This window comes from Arachis hypogaea, chromosome 20, assembly GCF_003086295.3.
Source record: "Arachis hypogaea cultivar Tifrunner chromosome 20, arahy.Tifrunner.gnm2.J5K5, whole genome shotgun sequence".
NCBI classification, from domain to species: Eukaryota; Viridiplantae; Streptophyta; class Magnoliopsida; order Fabales; family Fabaceae; genus Arachis; species Arachis hypogaea.
Genome location: NC_092055.1, coordinates 52,022,087 through 52,045,247, shown reverse-complemented (window position 1 = coordinate 52,045,247; position 23,161 = coordinate 52,022,087). Strand labels below are relative to the sequence as shown.

General features: G+C 38.5%; 1 non-coding gene across 1 annotated transcript; it reads left to right on the top strand.

Moving 5' to 3' along the window:
* Positions 1–12,355: 12,355 nt before the first annotated feature.
* LOC112788749 (small nucleolar RNA R71) lies at positions 12,356–12,463 on the top strand. Its single transcript, XR_003196099.1, has one exon. It is a non-coding gene; the product is annotated as a small nucleolar RNA R71 (small nucleolar RNA).
* The last annotated feature ends 10,698 nt before the right edge of the window (positions 12,464–23,161 follow it).

Genomic DNA, 23,161 nt, shown 5'->3' with positions numbered 1-23,161 from the left:
GGATTATTGGTGAAGAGGAATCAGAAGGGGAGGATCAAGTGATGGAGGATGATATCCCAAATCACACTGATGGTATGGCCAACAACAATGGCCAACCTCAGAGAAGAGTCTTAGCTTCCTACACTATCCCCAACCCAAATAATTGTGGGAGTAGCATCCTAACCCCAAATGTCAATGCCAATAACTTTGAACTCAAGCCTCAATTGATTATCCTGGTTCAAAACAATTGCCAATATGGAGGAAGTGCTGCTGAAGATCCAAACCAACACCTCTCTGTGTTTTTGAGGATCTGTGATACTGTGAAAACCAATGGAGATAACCCTGACATCTATAACTTTCTTTTATTCCCATTTTCACTGAGAGACAAAGCCACACATTGGTTAGAAACCTTCCCTAAAGAGAGTATTACCAGCTGGGATGACTTGGTTAGCAAATTTCTAGCCAAATTTTATCCACCCCAAAGAGTCATCAAGCTAAAAACTGATGTGCAAACCTTCTGACAGCAAGAAGGATAGTCATTATATGAAGCTTGGGAAAGGTATAAAGCTCTAATCAGAAGGTATCCAGAGGGAATGTTCAGTGAATGGGTGGAGTTGCAGAATTTCTATGAAGACTTGTCCTTACCTTCAAGGAAAGCTTTGGATTATTCATCAGGAGGATCTTTGCAAATGATGAAAACTGCTCAAGAGGCACATGATCTCATAGATATGATGGCCAACAATGAGTATTTCTACTCCTCTAAAAGGCAAGCAGTTCCAAAGAAGGGTGAATTTGAGCTCGAAGGAGTTGATACTATATTAGCTCAAAACAAACTCATGCACCAGCAGCTCCAACAACAAATTGAAACAATGTCAAAGAGGATGGATGGATTACAACTTGCAACAGTGAACACAACTAAATAACCATCAGTGGTATAGGGACATCAGGAGGAAAGTTATAAGGAGCAGCAGCAAGAGCAAGTGCAGTACATGCAAAATCAAGGTTCTGGACCAAATGACTTCCATGGAGACACTTACAACTCATCCTGGAGAAACCATCCCCAACCTGAAATGGGGAGAGAACCAAAACCAGCAACCGTGGCAGAGAAACTCAAACCAAAACAATTTCAGAAACACAAACCATCAAAACCATCAAAATACTAACCAAAATCAATACAGAAAACCACAAAATAACCAACCTCAACCTAACTACTATCCACCCAACAACTCATCCACTAACCAAAATAACTACCATTCACCACCAACATCCCATAATCAACCATAACCACCCTAGGAATCTCAAAGTATCTCCAACTTGGAGATATTGATGGAGAAAATGATGAAATATCAAGAGCTAGCCAACAAGAACCATGAAGCTTCACTGAGGAATCTAGAAAGGCAGATTGGACAATTATCAAAGCAAACAGTGGCTGAGAGACCAACCAATGCACTACCAAGTGACACCATTCCCAACCCCAAGGAAGAATGCAAAGCCATCCAATTAAGGAGTGAAAGAACCTTGGTAAACGACAAGAGGCCAGCTGAGAAAGAAACTAACAAGAAGCCTGTGGAGAAGGATGTTGGCAGCAAAAAGCAAGAAGGAGAAAAAGGAAAGCAAGACCAAGAGAAGCTCAAGGAGAAAAAGGAACCTCAAGCTTCAAAGAAAGGAAAGCATGCTATTGAGGAACAATCACAAGGACAGAAGAAGGAGGAGAAGCCATACACTCCCCCCATTCCATATCCTCAAAGGTTCAACAGAGAGCTTAAATATCAATAGTTCCCAAAGTTTCTAGAAGTGATTAAGAAGCTGGAAATTAATATTCCACTTGCTGAAGCTCTGGAATAAATACCTCTATATGAAAAATTCCTCAAGGATCTCATCAACAAGAAAAGGAGCTGGAATGAGATAGAGACAGTGATCCTAACCCAGGAGTGTAGTGTAGTGATCCAAGAAGGCATCCCACCAAAGCTCAAAGACCCTGGGAGCTTCTACTTGCCTTGTACCATTGGTAACACAGTCATTGATAAGGCACTTTGTGATTTGGGCTCCAGCATTAACCTCATGCCTCTATCTATGATGAGAAGGCTATCTATAGAAAAAGTGAAGCCTACTGATGAGCAGATAATTTATACGCTTTTTGGCATTGTTTTTAGGTAGTTTTTAATATGTTTAGTCACTTTTTATTATATTTTTATTAGTTTTTAAATAAAAATCACATTTCTGGACTTCACTATGAGTTTGTGTATTTTTCTATGATTTCAGGTATTTTCTGGCTGAAATTGAGGGAGCTGAGCAAAAATCTGATTCAGGCTGAAAAAGGACTGCAGATGCTGTTGGATTCTGACCTCCCTGCACTCAAAATAGATTTTCTGGAGCTACAAAAGTCCAAATGGCGCGCTCTCAATTGCTTTGGAATATAGACATCCAGGGCTTTCCAGCAATATATAATAGCCCATACTTTGCTCAAGGATAGACGATGTAAACTGGCGTTCAACGCCAGTTCCATGTTGCAGTCTGGCGTTAAACGCTAGAAACAGGTTACAAGTTGGAGTTAAACGCCCAAAACAGGTTACAACCTGGCGTTTAACTCCAGAAACAGCCTAAGCACGTGTAAAGCTTAAGTCTCAGCCCCAGCACACACCAAGTGGGCCCCAGAAGTGGATTTCTGCACTATCTATCATAGTTTACTCATTCTCTGCAAACCTAGATTACTAGCTTACTATTTAAACAACTTTTAGAGGATTATTTTGTACCTCATGACATTTTTAGATCTGAACTTTGTACTCTTTGACGGCATGAGTCTTTAAACTCCATTGTTGGGGGTGAGGAGCTCTGCTGTGTCTCGATGAATTAATGCAATTATTTCTGTTTTCTATTCAAACACGCTTGTTTCTATCTAAGATGTTCTTCGCACTTCAATATGATGAATGTGATGATCCGTGACACTCATCACCATTCTCAATCTATGAACGCGTGCCTGACAACCACTCCCGTTCTACCTTCGATTGAATGAGTATCTCTTGGATTCCTTAATCAGAATCTTCGTGGTATAAGCTAGAATCCATTGGCAGCATTCTTGAGAATCCAGAAAGTCTAAACCTTGTCTGTGGTATTCCGAGTATGATTCAAGGATTGAATGACTGTGACAAGCTTTAAACTCGCAAGTGTTGGGCGTAGTGACAGACGCAAAAGGATCAATGGATCCTATTCTGACATGATCGAGAACTGACAGATGATTAGCCGTGCGGTGACAGCGCACCTGGACCATTTTCACTGAGAGGACGGATGGTAGCCATTGACAACGGTGACCCACCAACACACAGCTTGCCATAGGAGGAAACTTGCGTGCGTGAAGAAGATGACAGTAGGAAAGCAGAGATTCAGAAGATAAAACATCTCCAAAACTCCAACATATTCTCCATTACTGCATAACAAGTATTTATTTCATGCTCTTTTATTTTTCGCAATTCAAACTGATAATCATAATAAATCTCCTGACTAAGATTTACAAGGTAATCATAGATTGCTTCAAGCCAACAATCTCCGTGGGATCGACCCTTACTCACGTAAGGTATTACTTGGACGACCTAGTGCACTTGCTGGTTAGTTGTGCGGAGTTGTGAAAAGTGTGAATCACAATTTCGTGCACCAAGTTTTTGGCACCGTTGCCGGGGATTGTTTGAGTTTGGACAACTGACGGTTTATTTTGTTGCTTAGATTAGGAAAAATTTTTCTTTTTGGTTTAGAGTCTTCTATTATTGTTTTTGGTTGAAATTTCTTTTTTAAATCCTTATTTTTTCTTTTTAAATTTTTTGAAAATTTTATAAACTGATAATTAAGTTTTTCTGTTTGAGTTTAGTTTCATATTTTAAGTTTGGTGTCAATTGCATGTTTTTATTTTCTTTTAAATTTTCGAATTTGTGTTCATTGTTCTTTCTTAATCTTCAAGTTGTTCTTGTTTATTTTCCTTGTTTGATCTTTGGTTTGTCTTCTTTTGTGTCTTTTCTTGTTTTTCTCGTGCTTTTTCAAATTTTTAGTTTCAAAAAATTTTTTATTTATTAAATACCTTGTTAAAACACGTTAAATTTATAGCTCAATTGGCTAGAGTGTTGTGCTTATGTTCTTGGTAATTGGCTATCTTCCTTTTAAAACTTTTTCAAAAATAATTTTTCTTTGATTAAATCTTGTGTCAATTTTTAAGTTTGGTGTTCTCTTGTTAATTTTCCTTTAGTTTTCGAAAATTTCATTGTGGTTTGCTAAAAATTTTAAGTTTGGTGTTCTATCTCCATGTTCTTGTTATTCTTGTGAGTCTTCAAGGTGTTCTTGAGTCTTCCTTGTGTTTTGATCTTAAAATTTTTAAGTTTGGTGTTCCTTGGTGTTTTTCCTCCAAAATTTTTGAAAACAAGGAGCATTAGATCTAAAAATTTTAAGTTGTGTGTCTTTTGTGTGTTTTTCTTTTTCATCTTAAAATTCAAAAATCAAAAAAATATATTCTCTAACTATTTTTGAGCAAATATTTCGAAATTTTTTCAAAAATATTCAGATTTTTATTTTAAAAAATTTCTATTTTATCTTATCTTAGTTTTAAAAATTTCAAAATTCAAATTTTTTTCAAAAAAATCATATCTTTTCAAAATTTTATCTTATCTTATTTCAAATTTCAAATTTCAACTTTCAAAATTTCAAAATTCAAATTTCAAAATTTAAAATTCAAAATCTAAATTTCAAATTTAAAAATCAAATCTTTTCAAAATTTAAATCTTTTTCAAATCCTTATCTTATATTGTTGACTTTTTCGAAAATTCAAAATTTAATTTTCAAATTTCAATTTTCAAAATTTCAAATTTCAAATTTCAAATTTCAAATTTCAAATTTCAAATTTCAAATTTCAAAATTTAATTTTCAAATTTAAAATTTAAATTTCAAAACTTTTTTATTTAAATTCCTTATCTTCTCTTACCTAGCTTATCTTTTCTAATCTCAAATCTTAAAATCAAATCTTTTTCATATCTTTTATTTTATTTTATTTTATTTTATTTTATTTTATTTTATTTTATTTTATTTTCTTACAAGTATCTTTAATTTTAAGACATATCTTTTTCAAAACTTCCTAACCAATTTCTCTCACTTCATTTTTTTCGAAAATCCTCACCCACATCTTTTTCAAATCTTTTTAATTAATTAATTTAGTTTTTAATTTTCTTTTATTTATTTTTCTTCTAATTTTCAAAAATATAGTCAACTTTTCATTTATTTTATTTTATTTTATTTAATTTTAATTTCGGTTTTCAAAAAAAAAAATTATTTGCAATCCGCATCATCTCCCTTTCTCCATCGTGGACCTAAGTGGAAATGAACAATCCAGAAGGACTCTGGGGTCATATACTAACCCCATTACTGCTGCATATGGGAGTAGCATCTGTATACCTCCCATCAAAGCAAGCAGTTTTGAGCTAAATCCTCAGCTCATTGTCATAGTGCAGCAAAACTGCCAGTATTCCGGTCTTCCACAGGAAGAACCTACTGAGTTTCTGGCACAATTCTTGCAAATTGCTGACACAGTACGTGACAAAGAGGTAGATCAGGATGTATACAAACTGTTACTGTTTCCGTTTGCTGTAAAAGATCAAGCTAAAAGGTGGTTAAATAACCAACCCACGACAAGCATAAGAACATGGAAACAGTTATCAGACAAATTCCTGAATCAATATTTCCCTCCAAAAAGGATGACAAAGCTAAGGCTGGACATCCAAGGCTTTAAACAAGAGGATGATGAATCCCTTTATAATGCCTAGGAGAGGTACAGAAGGATGCTAAGGAAATGCCCCTTTGAAATATTTTCAGAGTGGGTGCAATTAGACATCTTCTACTATGGGCTTACAGAAAGAGCTCAGGTATCTCTAGACCACTCAGCTGGTAGATCTATACACATGAGGAAAACTATTGAAGAGGCTCAAGAGCTTATTGATATAGTTGCTAGAAATCAGCATCTGTACATAAGTAGTGGGTCCTCCACAAAAGAAGAAGCCAAAGCAGTATCTACTGAGCTTGGTCCTCTAAAACAAGTTGCTGAACTCAGTCAACAATTGTGTTTTCTAACAAAACAGCTAGCAGAATTCAAAGAGATACTACAAGAGACTAAAAATGCTAATAAAAATATGGAAGCACAGTTGAATCAGACAAAACAGCAGTTATCAAAGCAGATAACAAACGAGTGCCAGGCAGTTAAATTAAGAAGTGGAAAAACATTAAATACCTCACTTCAGAATAGCAGAAAGCCACGAAAAGAGCAACTGACAGAGGATGAACAAAATGCTATCCAAAATCCCTCTGAGGACAGTAAGGGCCCATAGAGGAATAACTCTGGCATTCAAACGCCAGAAAGGGATGCAAAGCTGGCGTTAAACGCCCAACCCATGCACAGTTCTGGCGTTTAAACGCCAGAAACAGGCAGGGAGTTGGCGTCAAACGCCCAACGGAAGCTCAGTTCTGGCGTCCAAATGCCAGGAACAAGCAAGGAGTTGGCGTCCAACGCCAATCCAGCTTCCAACTCTGGCATTCAATTGCCAGTGAGGGATCAGACACACACAAGTGCTGATAACAACCCCTCTAAACAGGCTTCTCCAACCACCTCTGTAGGAAATAAACCTGCAGCAACCAAGGTTGAAGAATACAAAGCCAAGATACCTTATCCTCAAAAACTCCGCCAAGAGGAGCAGGATAAGCAATTTGCTCGCTTTGCAGACTATCTCAGGACTCTTGAAATAAAGATTTCGCTTGCAGAGGTGGTACGCGGAATCGTGATTACACTTTAATTATGTAAAATTCATTGCTCTTTCTTTCCCTGGAAATGGCGCCAAAAACATGATGCCAAGACCATGGTTCACAACTCCGTGTAACTAACCAGCAAGTGCACTGGGTCGTCCAAGTAATACCTTACGTGAGTAAGGGTCGAATCCCACGGAGATTGTTGGTATGAAGCAAGCTATGGTCACCTTGCAAATCTCAGTTAGGCAGATATAAATTGATAATGGTGTTTTCGAATAATAATTAATAGAATAGGGATAGAAATACTTATGTAATTCATTGGTGAGAATTTCAGATAAGCGAATGGAGATGCTTTCGTTCCTCTGAACCTCTGCTTTCCTGCTATCTTCATCCAATCAGTCTTACTCCTTTCCATGGCTGGCTTTATGTGATACATTACCACTGTCAATGGCTACTTTCGGTCATCTCTCGGGAAAATGATCCAATGCCCTGTCACGGCATGGCTAATCGTCTGGAGGCATCACCCTTGTCAATGGCTTCATCTTATCCTCTCAGTGAAAATGGTCAACGCACCCTGTCACGGCACGGCTATTCATCTGTCGGTTCTCGATCATGTTGGAATAGGATTTACTATCCTTTTGCGTCTGTCACTAACGCCCCGCAATCGCGAGTTTGGAGCTCGTCATAGTCATTCATTCATTGAATCCTACTCGGAATACCACAGACAAGGTTTAGACCTTCCGGATTCTCTTGAATGCCGCCATCATTCTAGCTTACACCACGAAGATTCTGGTTAGGAGATCTAAGAGATACTCATTCAGTCTAAGGTAGAACGGAAGTGGTTGTTAGGCACGCGTTCATAGGGAATGATGATAATTGTCATGTTTATCACATTCAGATTGAAGTACGAATGAATATCTTAGAAGTGAAACAAGATGAATTGAATAGAAAACAGTAGTACTTTGCATTAATCCTTGAGAAACAGCAGAGCTCCACACCTTAATCTATGGAGTGTAGAAACTCTACCGTTAAAAATACATAAGTGAAAGTCCAGGCATGGCCGAGAGGCCAGCCCTCAAACGTGATCTAAGATAGCATACAACTGATCAAAGATACCTAATACAATAGTAAAAGGTCCTATTTATAATAATCTAGCTACTAGGGTTTACAGAAGTAAGTAGTTGATGCATAAATCCACTTCCGGGGCCCACTAGATGTGTGCTTGGGCTGAGCTTGAGTGTTACACGTGTAGAGGTCCTTTTTGGAGTTGAACACCAGCTTTTGTGCCAGTTTGGGCGTTCAACTCTGGTTTTGGCTCCTTTTCTGGCGCTGGATGCCAGATTTGGGCAGAAATCTGGCGTTGAACGCCAGTTTACGTCGTCTATTCTTGGCCAAAGTATGCACTATTATGCATTTCTGGAAAGCCCTGGATGTCTATTTTCCAACGCAATTGGAAGCGCACCATTTCGAGTTCTGTAGCTCCAGAAAATCCAATTTGAGTGCAGGGAGGTCAGAATCCAACAGCATCAGCAGTCCTTCTTCAACCTCTGAATCTGATTTCTGCTCAAGTCCCTCAATTTCAGCCAGAAAATACCTGAAATCACAAAAAAACACACAAACTCATAGTAAAGTCCATAAATGTGAATTTAACATAAAAACTAATGAAAACATCCCTAAAAGTAACTAGATCCTACTAAAAACATACTAAAAATAATGTCAAAAAGCGTATAAATTATCCGCTCATCACAACACCAAACTTAAATTGTTGCTTGTCCCCAAGCAACTGAAAATCAAATAGGATAAAAAGAAGAGAATATACTATAAATTCCAAACTATCAATGAAACATAGCTGCAATCATATGAGCGGGACTTATAGCTTTTTGCCTCTTGAATAGTTTTGGCATCTCACTTTATCCATTGAGGTTTAGAATGATTGGCATCTATAGGAACTCAGAGTTCAGGTAGTGTTATTGATTCTCCTAGTTCAGTATGATGATTCTTGAACACAGCTTCTTTATAAGTCTTGGACGTGGCCCTAAGCACTTTGTTTTCCAGTATTACCACCGGATACATAAATGCCACAGACACATAATTGGGTGAACCTTTTCAGATTGTGACTCAGCTTTGCTAGAGTCCCCAATTAGAGGTGTCCAGGGTTCTTAAACACACTCTTTTTTTGCTTTGGACCTTGACTTTAACCGCTCAGTCTCAAGTTTTCACTTGACACCTACACGCCACAAGCACATGGTTAGGGACAGCTTGGTTTAGCCGCTTAGACCTGGATTTTATTCCGTTAGGCCCTCCTATCCACTGATGCTCAAAGCCTTGGGATCCTTTTTATTTGCCCTTGCCTTTTGGTTTTAAGGGTTATTGGCTTTTTGCTCTTGCCTCTTGGTTTTAAGAGCTTTTGGCTTTTTCTGCTTGCTTTTTCTTGCTTCAAGAATCATTTTTATGATTTTTCAGATTATCAAATAACATGTCTCCTAGTCATCATTCTTTCAAGAGCCAACATATTTAACATTCTTAAACAACAACTTCAAAAGACATATGCACTGTTCAAGCATTCATTCAGAAAATAAGAAGCATTGTCACCACATCAATATAATTAAGCTAAGTTCAAGGATAAATTCAAAACTCATGTACTTCTTGTTCTTTTGATTTAAAACATTTTTCATTTAAGAGAGGTGATGGATTCATAGGACATTCATAACTTTAAGACAAAGTTACTAACTACTAATGATCATGTAATGAAGACACAAACATAGATAAGCACATAACATAGAAAACGAAAAACAGAAGAAATAAGAACAAGGAATGAATCCACCTTAGTGATGGTGGCGTTTCCTTCTTGAGGAACCAATGATGTCCTTGAGCTCTTCTATGTCTCTTCCTTGTCTTTGTTGCTCCTCCCTCATTGCTTTTTGATCTTCTCTTATTTCATGAAGGATGATGGAGTGCTCTTGATATTCCACCCTTAGTTGCTTCCAATAATTTTGTGGAAGAAAATGTATCCCCTGAGGTATCTCAGGGATCTCTTGATTTGCAGTCAAATGTTCTACCACTGAGCTATAGACCCTTGATGGAAGCTTTTCTCTTCCCTTTCCTCTTTCTAGAGGTTTCTCTGGCCTTAGGTGCCATCAATGGTTATGGAAAAAACAAAAAAAGCTATGCTTTTACCACACCAAACTTAGAATGTTGCTCGCCCTCGAGCAAAAGAAGAAGGAATAGAAGAAGAAGAAGAAGATATGGAGGAGATGGAGGGAGGTGTGTATTCGGCCATATGGGTGGGATTGGGTGGGAAAGAGATGTTGAATTTGGAAGGTAAGTGGGTGTATGGATGTGAGTGGTAAAGGGTTAATAGGGAAGGGTGTTTATTGGGAATAGAGGATGATTGAGAAGAGAGAAGAGAGTGGGTGGAGGTAGGTGGGGATCCTGTGGGGTCTACAGATCTTGAGGTGATCCTGTGGGGTCCACAGATCTTGAGGTGTCAAGGCATTTACATCCCTGCACCAATTTAGGCATGCAAAATGCCCTTGCACACAACTCTGGGCGTTCAGCGCCAGGTTGGTGGCCATTTTGGGCGTTCAATGCCCATTTGTGTGCCATTTCTAGCGTTGAACGCCAGAACCATGCCTGTTCTGGCGTTCAGCGCCCAGAAACTGCCCATTTTGGGCGTTCAGCGCCAGAACCATGCTCTGTTCTGGCGCTGAACGCCAGACAGATGCCCCTCCAGGGTGTGATTTTTCTTCTGCTGTTTTTGATTCCGTTTTCAATTTTTATATTTATTTTGTGACTCCACATGATCATGAACCTATAAAGACATATAACTAAGAAAAATATTGTTAGATAAATAAAAATTGGGTTGCCTCCCAACAAGCGCTTCTTTAATGTCAATAGCTTGACAGTGGGCTCTCATGGAGCCTCACAGATGTTCAGAGCATTGTTGAGACTCTCTAACACCAAACTTAGAGTTTGGAGATGGGAGTTCAACACCAAACTTAGAATTTGGTTGTGGCCTCCCAACACCAAACTTAGAGTTTGACTGTGGGGGCTTGGGTTGACTCTGTTTTGAGAGAAGCTTTTTTTGCTTCCTCTCCATGGATGCAGAGAGAGATCCTTGAGTTGTAAACACAAGGTTGTCCTCATTCAATTGAAGGATTAATTCTCCTCTGTCCACATCAATCACAGCTCTTGCTGTGGTCAGGAAAGGTCTTCCTAGGATGATGGATTCATCCTCTTCCTTTTCAGTATCCAAGACTATGAAATCAGCAGGGATGTAAAGGCCTTCAACCTTTACTAACACGTCCTCTACTTGTCCATAAGCCTATTTTCTTGAACTGTCTGCCATTTCTAATGAGATTTTAGCAGCTTGCACCCCATAGATTCCCAGTTTCTCTATTACAGAGAGGGGCATGAGGTTTATTCCTGAACCAAGGTCACACAGAGCCTTAAAGATCATGGTGCCTACGGTGCAGGATATTATGAACTTTCCAGGATCCTGTCTCTTCTGAGGCAATGTCAGTTGATCCAGATCACTTAGTTCATTGATGAACAAGGGAGGTTCAACTTCCCAAGTATCAATGCCAAATAATTTGGCATTCAGCTTCATGATTGCACCAAGAAACTTGGCAGTTTGCTCTTCAGTAACATCCTCATTCTCTTCAGAAGAGGAATACTCATCAGAGCTCATGAAAGGCATAAGGAGGTTTAATGGAATCTCTATGGTCTCTAGATGAGCCTCAGAGTCCTTTGGTTCCTCAGAAGGAAGCTCCTTATTGATCACTGGACGTCCCAGGAGGTCTTCCTCCTTGGGATTCACATCCTCTCCTCTCCTCACAGGTTCGGCCATGGTGCTTATGTCAATGGCCTTGCACTCTCCTTTTGGGTTCTCTTCTGTATTGCTTGGGAGAGTACTGGGAGGGATTTCAGTGATCCTTTTACTCAGCTGGCCCACTTGTGCTTCCAGATTTCTAATGGAAGATCTTGTTTCATTCATGAAGCTCACAGTGGCCTTGGATAGATCAGAGACTAGATTTGCTAAATTAGAAGCATTTTGTTCAGAGTTCTCTATCTGTTGCTGAGTGGATGATGGAAAAGGTTTATTATTGTTAAACTTGTTTCTTCCACCATTATTAAAGCCTTGTTGAGGCTTTTGATCCTTCCATGAGAAATTTGGATGATTTCTCCATGATGAGTTATAGGTGTTTCCATAAGATTCACCTAAGTAATTCACCTCTGCTATTGCAGGGTTCTTAGGATCATAAGCTTCTTCTTCATAAGAAGCCTCTTGAGTACTGTTGGATGCAGCTTGCATTCCATTCAGACTCTGAGAGATCATATTGACTTGCTGAGTCAATATTTTGTTCTGAGCCAATATGGCATTCAGAGTATCAACTTCAAGAACTCCCTTCTTCATAGGCATCCCATTGCTCACAGGATTCCTTTCAGAAGTGTACATGAACTGGTTATTAGCAACCATGTCAATGAGTTCTTGAGCTTCTGCAGGCATTTTCTTTAGGTGAATGGATCCACCTGTAGAAGTGTCCAGTGACATCTTTGATAGCTCAGATAAACCATCATAGAATATATCCAGGATGGTCCATTCTGAAAGCATGTCAGAAGGACACTTTTTGGTCAACTGTTTGTATCTTTCCCAAGCTTCATAGAGGGATTCACCATCTTTCTGTCTGAAGGTTTGAACATCAGCTCTAAGCTTGCTCAGCTTTGGAGGAGGAAAGTACTTGGCTAAGAAAGCCATGACCAGCTTATCCCAAGAGTTCAGGCTGTCTTTGGGTTGAGAATCCAACCATAATCTAGCTCTGTCTCTTACAGCAAAAGGGAAAAGCATGAGCCTGTAGACTTCAGGATCTACTCCATTAGTCTTAACAATATCACATATATGCAAGAATTCAGTTAAGAACTGAAAAGGATCTTCAGATGGAAGTCCATGAAACTTGCAGTTTTGCTGCATCAAAGAAACTAATTGAGGTTTCAGCTCAAAGTTGTTTGCTCCAATGGCAGGGATGGAGATGCTTCTTCCATGTAAATTGGAATTAGGTGCAGTAAAGTCACCAAGCATCTTCCTTACATTATTATTATTTTCGGCTGCCAGCTCCTCTTCCTGTTCAAAAATTTCTGAAAGGTTATCTCTGGATTGTTGTATTTTAGCTTCTCTTAGTTTCCTTTTCAGAGTCCTTTCAGGTTCTGGATCTGCTTCCACAAGAATGTTCTTGTCCTTGCTCCTGCTCATATGACAAAGAAGAGGGCACAGAAAAATAATAATAATAGAAATCCTTTATACCACAGTATAGGGATTCCTTTGTGAGTGAAAGAAAAGAGGGAGATAAAGAATGTAATGGAATGGAAGAAACACAACTGTGAGGAGGGTAGAGATGTGAGATGAGATGTTAGTAGATGAATAAATAAATAGAATGAGATGAGAGAGGGAGAATTTTCGAAAAATATTTTTGAAAAAGAGTTAGTTATTTTCGAAAATGGTTTTTGAAAAATGTTAGTATTTTTCGAAAATTTTTAAAATAAAAAATAAAAATAAAAATAATTAGTTAATTAAAAAGAAATTTTTGAAAAAGAGGGAAGATATTTTCGAAAATTAGAGAGAGAGAGTTAGTTAGGTAGTTTTGAAAAAGTTAAGAAACAAACAAAAAGTTAGTTAGTTAGTTGAAACAAATTTTGAAAATCAATTTTGATAAGATAAGAAGTTAGGAAGTTAGAAAAGATATTTTGAAATCAATTTTTGAAAAAGGTAAGATAAGAAAATATTTTTGAAAAGATATGATAGAGATTAGTTTTTGAAAAAGATTTGATTTTTAAAATCACAATTAATGACTTGATTCTCAAGAAATCACAAGATATGATTCTAGAACTTAAAGTTTGAATCTTTCTTAACAAGCAAGTAACAAACTTCAAATTTTTGAATCAAAACATTAATTGTTATTGTTATTTTTGAAAATTATGATATAAAATTAAGAAAAAGATTTTTGAAAAATATTTTTGTAATTTTCGAAAATAACTAAGAGATTTGAAAAAGATTTGATTTTTGAAAAAGATAAAATTTTCAAATTTTCAAATTTGATTTGACTCATAAGAAACAACTTGATTTTAAAAATTTTTGAAATAGTCAATCCAAATTTTCGAATTTGATGAGAGAGAAAGGGAAGGATATTTTTTTGATTTTTAAATTTTTTTTTTTATGAGAGAGAGAAACATGAAAATGATGCAATGCATGAGAATTTTAGATCAAAACATGTGATGCATGCAAGAATGCTATGAATGTCAAGATGAACACCAAGAACACTATAAAGATCATGATGAACATCAAGAACACATTTTTGAAAAATTTTTAATGCAAAGAAAACATGCAAGACACCAAACTTAGAATTCTTTAATGCTTAGACATAAAGAATTCAGGAATGCATATGAAAAATAAGAAAAGACACAAAACATGCAAATGCAAAGATCAAACAAGAAGACTTACCAAGAACAACTTGAAGATCATGAAGAACACTATGAATGCATGAATTTTCGAAAAAAATGCAAGATGCACATGCAATTGACACCAAACTTATAACATGACTCAAGACTCAAACAAGAAACATAAAAATATTTTTGATTTTTATGATTTTATGATTTTTTTGTATTTTCTTTTAATTTTTTTCGAAAATCATTTTGAAAAAGAAAAATAAGGATTCCAAAATTTTTAATATGAATTCCAGGAATTTTATGCTCTAAAGCTCCAATCAAAGGGTCAGGCTTGGCTTAATAGCCAGCCAAGCTTTAGTATGTAACTCAGACATGACACGTCTAACATGCCCTACAGTCGTATTAGACATGGCTTTACAGCCAGCCATGCTTCATGAAACACTAGAATTCATAAAAATTCTGAAGAAAAATTATATTTTTGAAAACATTTTTTTTTAAATATATTTTTTTTTCGAAAACAAAAGAAAAATTTTTGAAAGAGTTTTGAAAAATTTTTGAAAACTTTTTGAAAAGAAAATGAAAAGAAAGTTACCCAATCTGAGCAACAAGATGAACCGTCAGTTGTCCAAACTCGAACAATCCCCGGCAACGGCGCCAAAAACTTGGTACGCGGAATCGTGATTACACTTTAATTATGTAAAATTCATTGCTCTTTCTTTCCCTGGAAATGGCACCAAAAACATGATGCCAAGACCATGGTTCACAACTCCGTGTAACTAACCAGCAAGTGCACTGGGTCGTCCAAGTAATACCTTACGTGAGTAAGGGTCGAATCCCACGGAGATTGTTGGTATGAAGTAAGCTATGGTCACCTTGCAAATCTCAGTTAGGCAGATATAAATTGATAATGGTGTTTTCAAATAATAATTAATAAAATAGGGATAGAAATACTTATGTAATTCATTGGTGAGAATTTCAGATAAGCGAATGGAGATGCTTTCGTTCCTCTGAACCTCTGCTTTCCTGCTATCTTCATCCAATCAGTCTTACTCCTTTCCATGGCTGGCTTTATGTGATACATCACCACTGTCAATGGCTACTTTCGGTCATCTCTCGGGAAAATGATCCAATGCCCTGTCACGGCACGGCTAATTGTCTGAAGGCATCACCCTTGTCAATGGCTTCATCTTATCCTCTCAGTGAAAATGGTCAACGCACCCTGTCACGGCACGGCTATTCATCTGTCGGTTCTCGATCATGCTGGAATAGGATTTACTATCCTTTTGCTTCTGTCACTAACGCCCCGCAATCGCGAGTTTGGAGCTCGTCACAGTCATTCATTCATTGAATCCTACTCGGAATACCACAGACAAGGTTTAGACCTTCCGGATTCTCTTGAATGCCGCCATCATTCTAGCTTACACCACGAAGATTCTGGTTAGGAGATCTAAGAGATACTCATTCAGTCTAAGGTAGAACGGAAGTGGTTATCATGCACGCGTTCATAGGGAATGATGATGATTGTCACGTTCATCACATTCAGATTGAAGTACGAATGAATTTCTTAGAAGAGAAAGAAGATGAATTGAATAAAAAATAGTAGTACTTTGCATTAATCCTTGAGAAATAGCAGAGCTCCACACCTTAATCTATGGAGTGTAGAAACTCTACCGTTAAAAATACATAAGTGAAAGTCCAGGCATGGCCGAGAAGCCAGCTCTCAAACGTGATCTAAGATAGCATACAACTGATCAAAGATACCTAATACAATAGTAAAAGGTCCTATTTATAATAATCTAGCTACTAGGGTTTACAGAAGTAAGTAGTTGATGCATAAATCCACTTCCGGGGCCCACTAGGTGTGTGCTTGGGCTGAGCTTGAGTGTTGCACGTGTAGAGGTCCTTTCTGGAGTTGAACGCCAGCTTTTGTGCCAGTTTGGGCATTCAACTCTGGTTTTGGCTCCTTTTCTGGCGCTGGACGCCAGATTTGGGAAGAAAGCTGGCGTTGAACGCCAGTTTACGTCATCTATTCTTGGCTAAATTATGAACTATTATACATTGATGGAAAGCCCTGGATGTCTACTTTCCAACGCAATTGGAAGCGCGCCATTTCAAGTTTTGTAGCTCCAGAAAATCCACTTTGAGTGCAGGGAGGTCAGAATCCAACAGCATCAACAGTCCTTCTTCAACCTCTGAATCTGATTTCTGCTCAAGTCCCTCAATTTCAGCCAGAAAATACCTGAAATCACAGAAAAACACACAAACTCATAGTAAAGTCCAGAAATGTTAATTTAACATAAAAACTAATGAAAACATCCCTAAAAGTAACTAGATCCTACTAAAAACATACTAAAAACAATGTCAAAAAGCGTATAAATTATCCGCTCATCAAGAGGCACTTGAGCAAATACCCTCTTATGCCAAGTTCATGAAATAGATCTTGAGTCATAAGAAGGATTGGAGAGAAACTGAAAGAGTTCTCCTCACTGAGGAATGCAGTGCAGTCATTCTGAAAAGCTTCCCAAAAAAGCTTAAAGATCCCGGGAGCTTTCTGATACCATGCATATTAGAGGGTAATTGCACCAAGACAGCTTTATGTGATCTTGGGGCAAGCATCAACCTAATACCTGTATCCACTATCAGAAAGCTTGGTTTAACTAAAGAAGTTACACCAACCTGGATATGTCTCCAACTTGCTGATGGCTCCATTAAATACCCATCAGGCGTGATTGAAGACTTGATTGTCAGGGTTGGGCCATTCGCCTTCCCCACTGACTTTGTCGTGCTGGAAATGGAGGAGCATAAGAGTGCTACTCTCATTCTAGGAAGACCTTTCCTAGCAACTGGATGAACTCTCATTGATGTCCAAAAGGGGGAAGTAACCCTGAGAGTCAATGAGGATGAGTTTAAGTTGAATGCTGTCAAAGCCATGCAGCATCCAGACACACCAAAAGACTACGTGAAAGTTGATCTCATTGACTCTTTGGTAGAGGAGGTCAACATGGCTGAGAGTCTCGAATCAGAGCTGGAAGACATCTTTAAAGATGTTCAGCCTGATTTGGAGGGTTCAGAGGCATTGAAAGAGCCTCTGAGACTTCCTCAGGAAGAGGAGAAACCTCCTAAACCTGAGCTCAAGCCATTACCACCATCCCTGAAATATACATTTCTAGGAGAAGGTGACACTTTTCCAGTGATCATAAGCTCTGCTTTAAATCCACTGGAAGAGAAAGCACTAATTCAAGTGCTAAGGACACATAAGACAGCTCTTGGGTGGTCCATAAGTGACCTTAAGGGCATAAGCCCAACTAGATGCATGCACAAAATCCTATTGGAGGATGATGCTAAGCCAGTGGTTCAACCACAGAGGCGGCTAAATTCAGCCATGAAGGAAGTGGTGCAGAAAGAGGTCACCAAATTACTGGAGGCTGGGATTATTTATCCTATTTCTGATAGCCCTTGGGTGAGCCTTGTTCAAGTTGTTTCCAAGAAGGGAGGCATGACAGTGGTTCATAATGAAAAAAATGAACTGGTTCCTACAAGAACAGTTACAGGGTGGCGCATGTGTATTGACTACAGAAGGCTCAATACAGCCACCAGAAAGGATCATTTTTCTTTACCATTCATAGACTAGATGCTAGAGAGACTAGCAGGTCATGAATATTACTGCTTTTTGGATGGCTATTCAGGTTACAACCAAATTACAGTAGATCCTCAGGACCAAGAGAAAACAGCATTCACATGTCCTTCTGGAGTATTTGCTTACAAAAGAATGCCTTTTGGTCTGTGTAATGCACCTGCAACCTTTCAGAGGTGCATGCTCTCTATCTTCTCTGATATGGTAGAGAAGTTTCTGGAAGTCTTCATGGATGACTTTTCAGTATTTGGAGACTCATTCAGCTCCTGCCTTGACCATTTAGCACTTGTTTTGAAAAGATGCCAAGAGACCAACCTAGTTTTAAACTGGGAAAAATGTCACTTTATGGTGACTAAAGGAATTGTCCTTGGGCATAAAATTTCAAACAAGGGAATAGAGGTAGATCAAGCTAAAGTGGAAGTAATTGAAAAATTACCACCACCTGCTAATGTTAAGGCAATTAGAAGATTTCTGGGGCATGCAGGATTCTACAGGAGGTTTATAAAGGATTTTTCAAAAATTGCAAAACCCCTGAGCAATCTGCTAGCTGCTGACATGCCATTTGTGTTTGACACAGAGTGTTTGCAAGTGTTTGAGACTCTGAAAGCTAAGCTGGTCACAACACCAGTTATTTCTGCACCAGATTGGACTTTACCATTTGAACTAATGTGTGATGCCAGTGACCACGCCATTGGTGCAGTACTGGGGCAGAGGCATGACAAGCTTTTGCATGTCATTTATTATGTTAGCCGTGTTTTAAATGATGCCCAGAAAAATTACACAACCACAGAAAAAGAATTGCTTGCAGTGGTTTATGCCATTGACAAGTTTAGATCATACTTAGTAGGATCAAAAGTGATTATGTACACTGACCATGCTGCTCTTAAATATGTACTCACAAAGCAGGATTCAAAACTCAGGCTCATAAGATGGGTGTTGCTTCTGCAAGAGTTTGATATAGAAATAAGAGACAGAAAAGGGACAGAGAACCAAGTGGCTGATCATCTGTCCCGGATAGAACCAGCAGAAGGGGAGTTTTGCCCCCTCTATTGAGATCTCTGAGACCTTTCTGGATGAGCATTTGTTTGCCATTCAGGAAACACTATGGTTTGCAGACATTGCAAACTATAAAGCTGCAAGGTTCATAACCAAGGAGTACAGCAGGCAACAAAAGAAAAACTTAATTACTAATGCAAAGTACTACTTGTGGGATGAACCCTATCTCTTTAAGAGATGTGCAGACGGAATAATCCGTAGGTGTGTACCTAGAGAAGAAGCACAGAGGATTTTATGGCATTGCCATGGATCACAATATGGAGGCCATTTCGGAGGTGAGCGAACAGCCACCAAGGTCCTCCAATGTGGCTTTTACTAGCCTACACTCTATAGAGATTCCCGAGAGTTTGTACGTAACTGTGACAGTTGCCAAAGAGCTGGTAATCTGCCTCATGGTTACGCCATGCCTCAACAGGGAATCTTGGAGATTGAGTTGTTTGATGTACGGGGAATTGACTTCATGGGACCTTTCCCACCATCATACTCAAAGACTTATATTCTGGTGGCAGTCGACTATGTATCAAAATGGGTAGAGGCCGTTGCCACACCCACCAATGATACTAAAACAGTGCTGAAGTTCCTCCAGAAATATATCTTCAGCAGGTTTGGTGTCCCTAGAGTACTAATCAGTGATGGGGGCACTCACTTCTGCAACAAACAACTTTACTCTGCCATGGTCCGGTATGGGATTCGCCACAAGGTGGCGACTCCATATCATCCACAGACAAATGGGCAAGCTGAAGTTTCTAACAGAGAACTAAAAAGAATCCTGAAACGGACTGTAAGTACCCGTAGAACGGATTGGGCAAGAAGCTTGGATGATGCTCTGTGGGCTTACAGAACAACATTCAAGACTCCTATAGGGACCTCTCCATACCAGCTTGTGTATGGTAAGGCCTGTCATCTGCTCATGGAACTGGAACATAAGGCCTACTGGGCAACCAGATTCCTAAACTTTGATGCCAAATTAGCTGGAGAAAAAAGATTGCTCCAGCTGAATGAGCTAGAGAAATTCAGATTCATTGCTTTCGAAAATGCCAAGCTTTATAAAGAGAAATAAAAAAGGTGGCATGACAGAAAGCTGTCATCTAGAGTTTTTGAAACAGGACAAAAGGTTCTGTTGTTTAACTCTAGGCTCAGGCTATTCCCCAGAAAACTGAAATCCCGGTGGAGGGGACCATATGTGATTACAAGCGTGTCACCATATGGCCATGTGGAGCTTCAAGACATTGATTCTAATAAGAAGTTCATTGTTAATGGAAAGAGAGTCAAGCATTATCTTGAAGGCAATGTTGAGCAAGAATGCTCAAGGCTGAGACTAGATTAAAAGCTCAGTAAGGTCAAGCTATTGACATTAAAGAAGCGCTTATTGGGAGGCAACCCAATGTTATTTAACTATATCTCTTTATTTTCTATTGCTATTTTATGTTTTTTTTAGGTTGATGATCATGTGAATTCACAAAAACTACTGAAAAATCAAAAACAGAATGAAAAACAGCATTAAAAATAGCACACCCTGGAGGAAGAGCATTCTGGCATTTAAACGCCAGAAACAAGCATCTGTCTGGCGTTTAACGCTAGAAACAAGCACCAAGTTGGTGTTTAACGCCAGAAACAAGCATCAACCTGGCGTTAAATGCCAGAAACAGGCTACATTTGGGCGTTTAACGCCAAAAAGAGGCAGCAGTCTGGCGTTAAATGCCAGGATTGCACTGCAGGGGCGTTTACACGCCTAATAAGAGCAGGGATGATACATCCTTGACCCCTCTGGATCTGCGGACCCCACAGGATCCCCACAGGATCTGTGGACCCCACAGAATCTCCACCTACCTCACCATTCAAATTCAAACCATTCCCCTCCCAAACCCACCCATTCACACACCTCCATCTCCTCCATCTTCTCCACTTCTTTCTTCTTTTGCTCGAGGACGAGCAAACCTTTTAAGTTTGGTGTGGTAAAAGCATTGTTTTTTGTTTTTCCATAATTCAGTGGTAGAGCAATTGACTGCAGATCAAAGAGCTATGAGGAAGGAGCAACAAAGGCAAGGAAGAGACATAGAGGAGCTCAAGAGCACCATTGGTTCTTCAAGAAGAGGAAGACGCTACCCTCATTAAGGTGGACCCATTCCTTAATCTCCTTGTTCTTATTTTCCTGTTTTTCATTTACTATGCTTTATGTTTAATTATGTTTGTGTCTTTACTATATGATCACTAGTATTTAAGTGTCTATGTCTTAAAGATATGAATGTCCTATGAATCCATCACCTTTCTTAAATGAAAATTGTTTTCTGAAAAAGAAAAAGAAGTACATGAATTTCGAATTTTAAAATAGTTTAATTATTTTGATGTGGTGGCAATACTTTTTATTTTCTGAATGAATGCTTGAACAGTGCATATGTCTTTTGAATTTGTTGTTTATGAACGTTAAAATTGTTGGCTCCTGAAAGAATGATGAAAAAGGAGAAATGTTATTTGATAATCTGAAAAATTATAAAAATGATTCTTGAAGCAAGAAAAAGCAGTGAAGAACAAAGCTTGCAGAAAAAAATGCGGAAAAAAAAAGAGAGCAAGAAAAAGAAAAAGCAAGCAGAAAAAGCCAAAAGCTCTTTAAACCAAAAGGCAAGAGCAAAAAGCCAATAGCCTTAAAACCAAAAGGCAAGGGTAATAAAAAGGATCCAAGGCTTTGAGCATCAGTGGATAGGAGGGCCTAAAGGAATAAAATCCTGGCCTAAGCGGCTAAACCAAGCTGTCCCTAACCATGTGCTTGTGGCGTGAAGGTGTCAAGTGAAAACTTGAGACTGAGCGGTTAAAGTCGAGGTCCAAAGCAAAAACAGAGTGTGCTTAAGAACCCTGGACACCTCTAATTAGGGACTTTAGCAAAGCTAAGTCACAATCTGAAAAGGTTCACCCAGTTATGTGTCTGTGGCATGTATGTATCCGGTGGTAATACTGGAAAACAGAGTGCTTAGGGCCATGGCCAAGACTCATAAAGTAGCTGTGTTCAAGAATCAACATACATAACTAGGAGAATCAATAACACTATCTGAATTCTGAGTTCCTATAGATACCAATCATTCTGAACTTCAAAGGATAAAGTGAGATGCCAAAACTGTTCAGAAGCAAAAAGCTAATAGCCCCGCTCATCTAACTAAGACTGATCTTTATAGATGTTCTTGGAATTCATTTTATATTCTCTTCTTTTTATCCTACTTTGTTTTTAGTTGCTTGGGGACAAGCAACAATTTAAGTTTGGTGTTGTGATGAGCGGATAATTTATAGGCTTTTTGGCATTATTTTTAGGTAGTTTTTAATATGTTTAGTCACTTTTTATTATATTTTTATTTGTTTTTAAATAAAAATCACATTTCTAGACTTCACTATGATTTTGTGTGTTTTTCTGTGATTTCAGGTATTTTCTGGCTAAAATTGAGGGAGCTGAGCAAAAATCTGATTCAGGCTGAAAAAGGACTGCAGATGTTGTTGGATTCTGACCTCCCTGCACTCAAAATGGATTTTCTGGAGCTACAGAAGTCCAAATGGCGTGCTCTCAATTGCGTTGGAATTTACACATTCAGGGCTTTCCAGAAATATATAATAGTTCATACTTTGCTCAAGGATAGATGACGTAAACTGGCATTCAACGCCAGTTCCATGTTGCAGTCTGGCGTTAAACGATAGAAACAGGTTACAAGTTGGAGTTAAACGCCCAAAACAGGTTACAACTTGGCGTTTAACTCCAGAAACAGCCTAAGCATGTGTAAAGCTTAAGTCTTAGCCCCAACACACACCAAGTGGGCCCCAGAAGTGGATTTCTGCACTATCTATCATAGTTTACTCATTCTCTGCAAACCTAGATTACTAGCTTACTATTTAAACAACTTTTAGAGGATTATTTTGTACCTCATGACATTTTTAGATCTGAACTTTGTACTCTTTGACAGCATGAGTCTCTAAACTCCATTGTTGGGGGTGAGGAGCTCTGCTGTGTCTCGATGAATTAATTATTCAAACACGCTTGTTTCTATCTAAGATGTTCATTTGCACTTCAATATGATGAATGTGATGATCCGTGACACTCATCACCATTCTCAATCTATGAACGCGTGCCTGACAACCACTCCCGTTCTACCTTCGATTAAATGAGTATCTCTTGGATTCCTTAATCAGAATCTTCGTGGTATAAGCTAGAATCCATTGGCAGCATTCTTGAGAATCCGGAAAGTCTAAACCTTGTATGTGGTATTCCGAGTAGGATTCAAGGATTGAATGACTGTGACGAGCTTT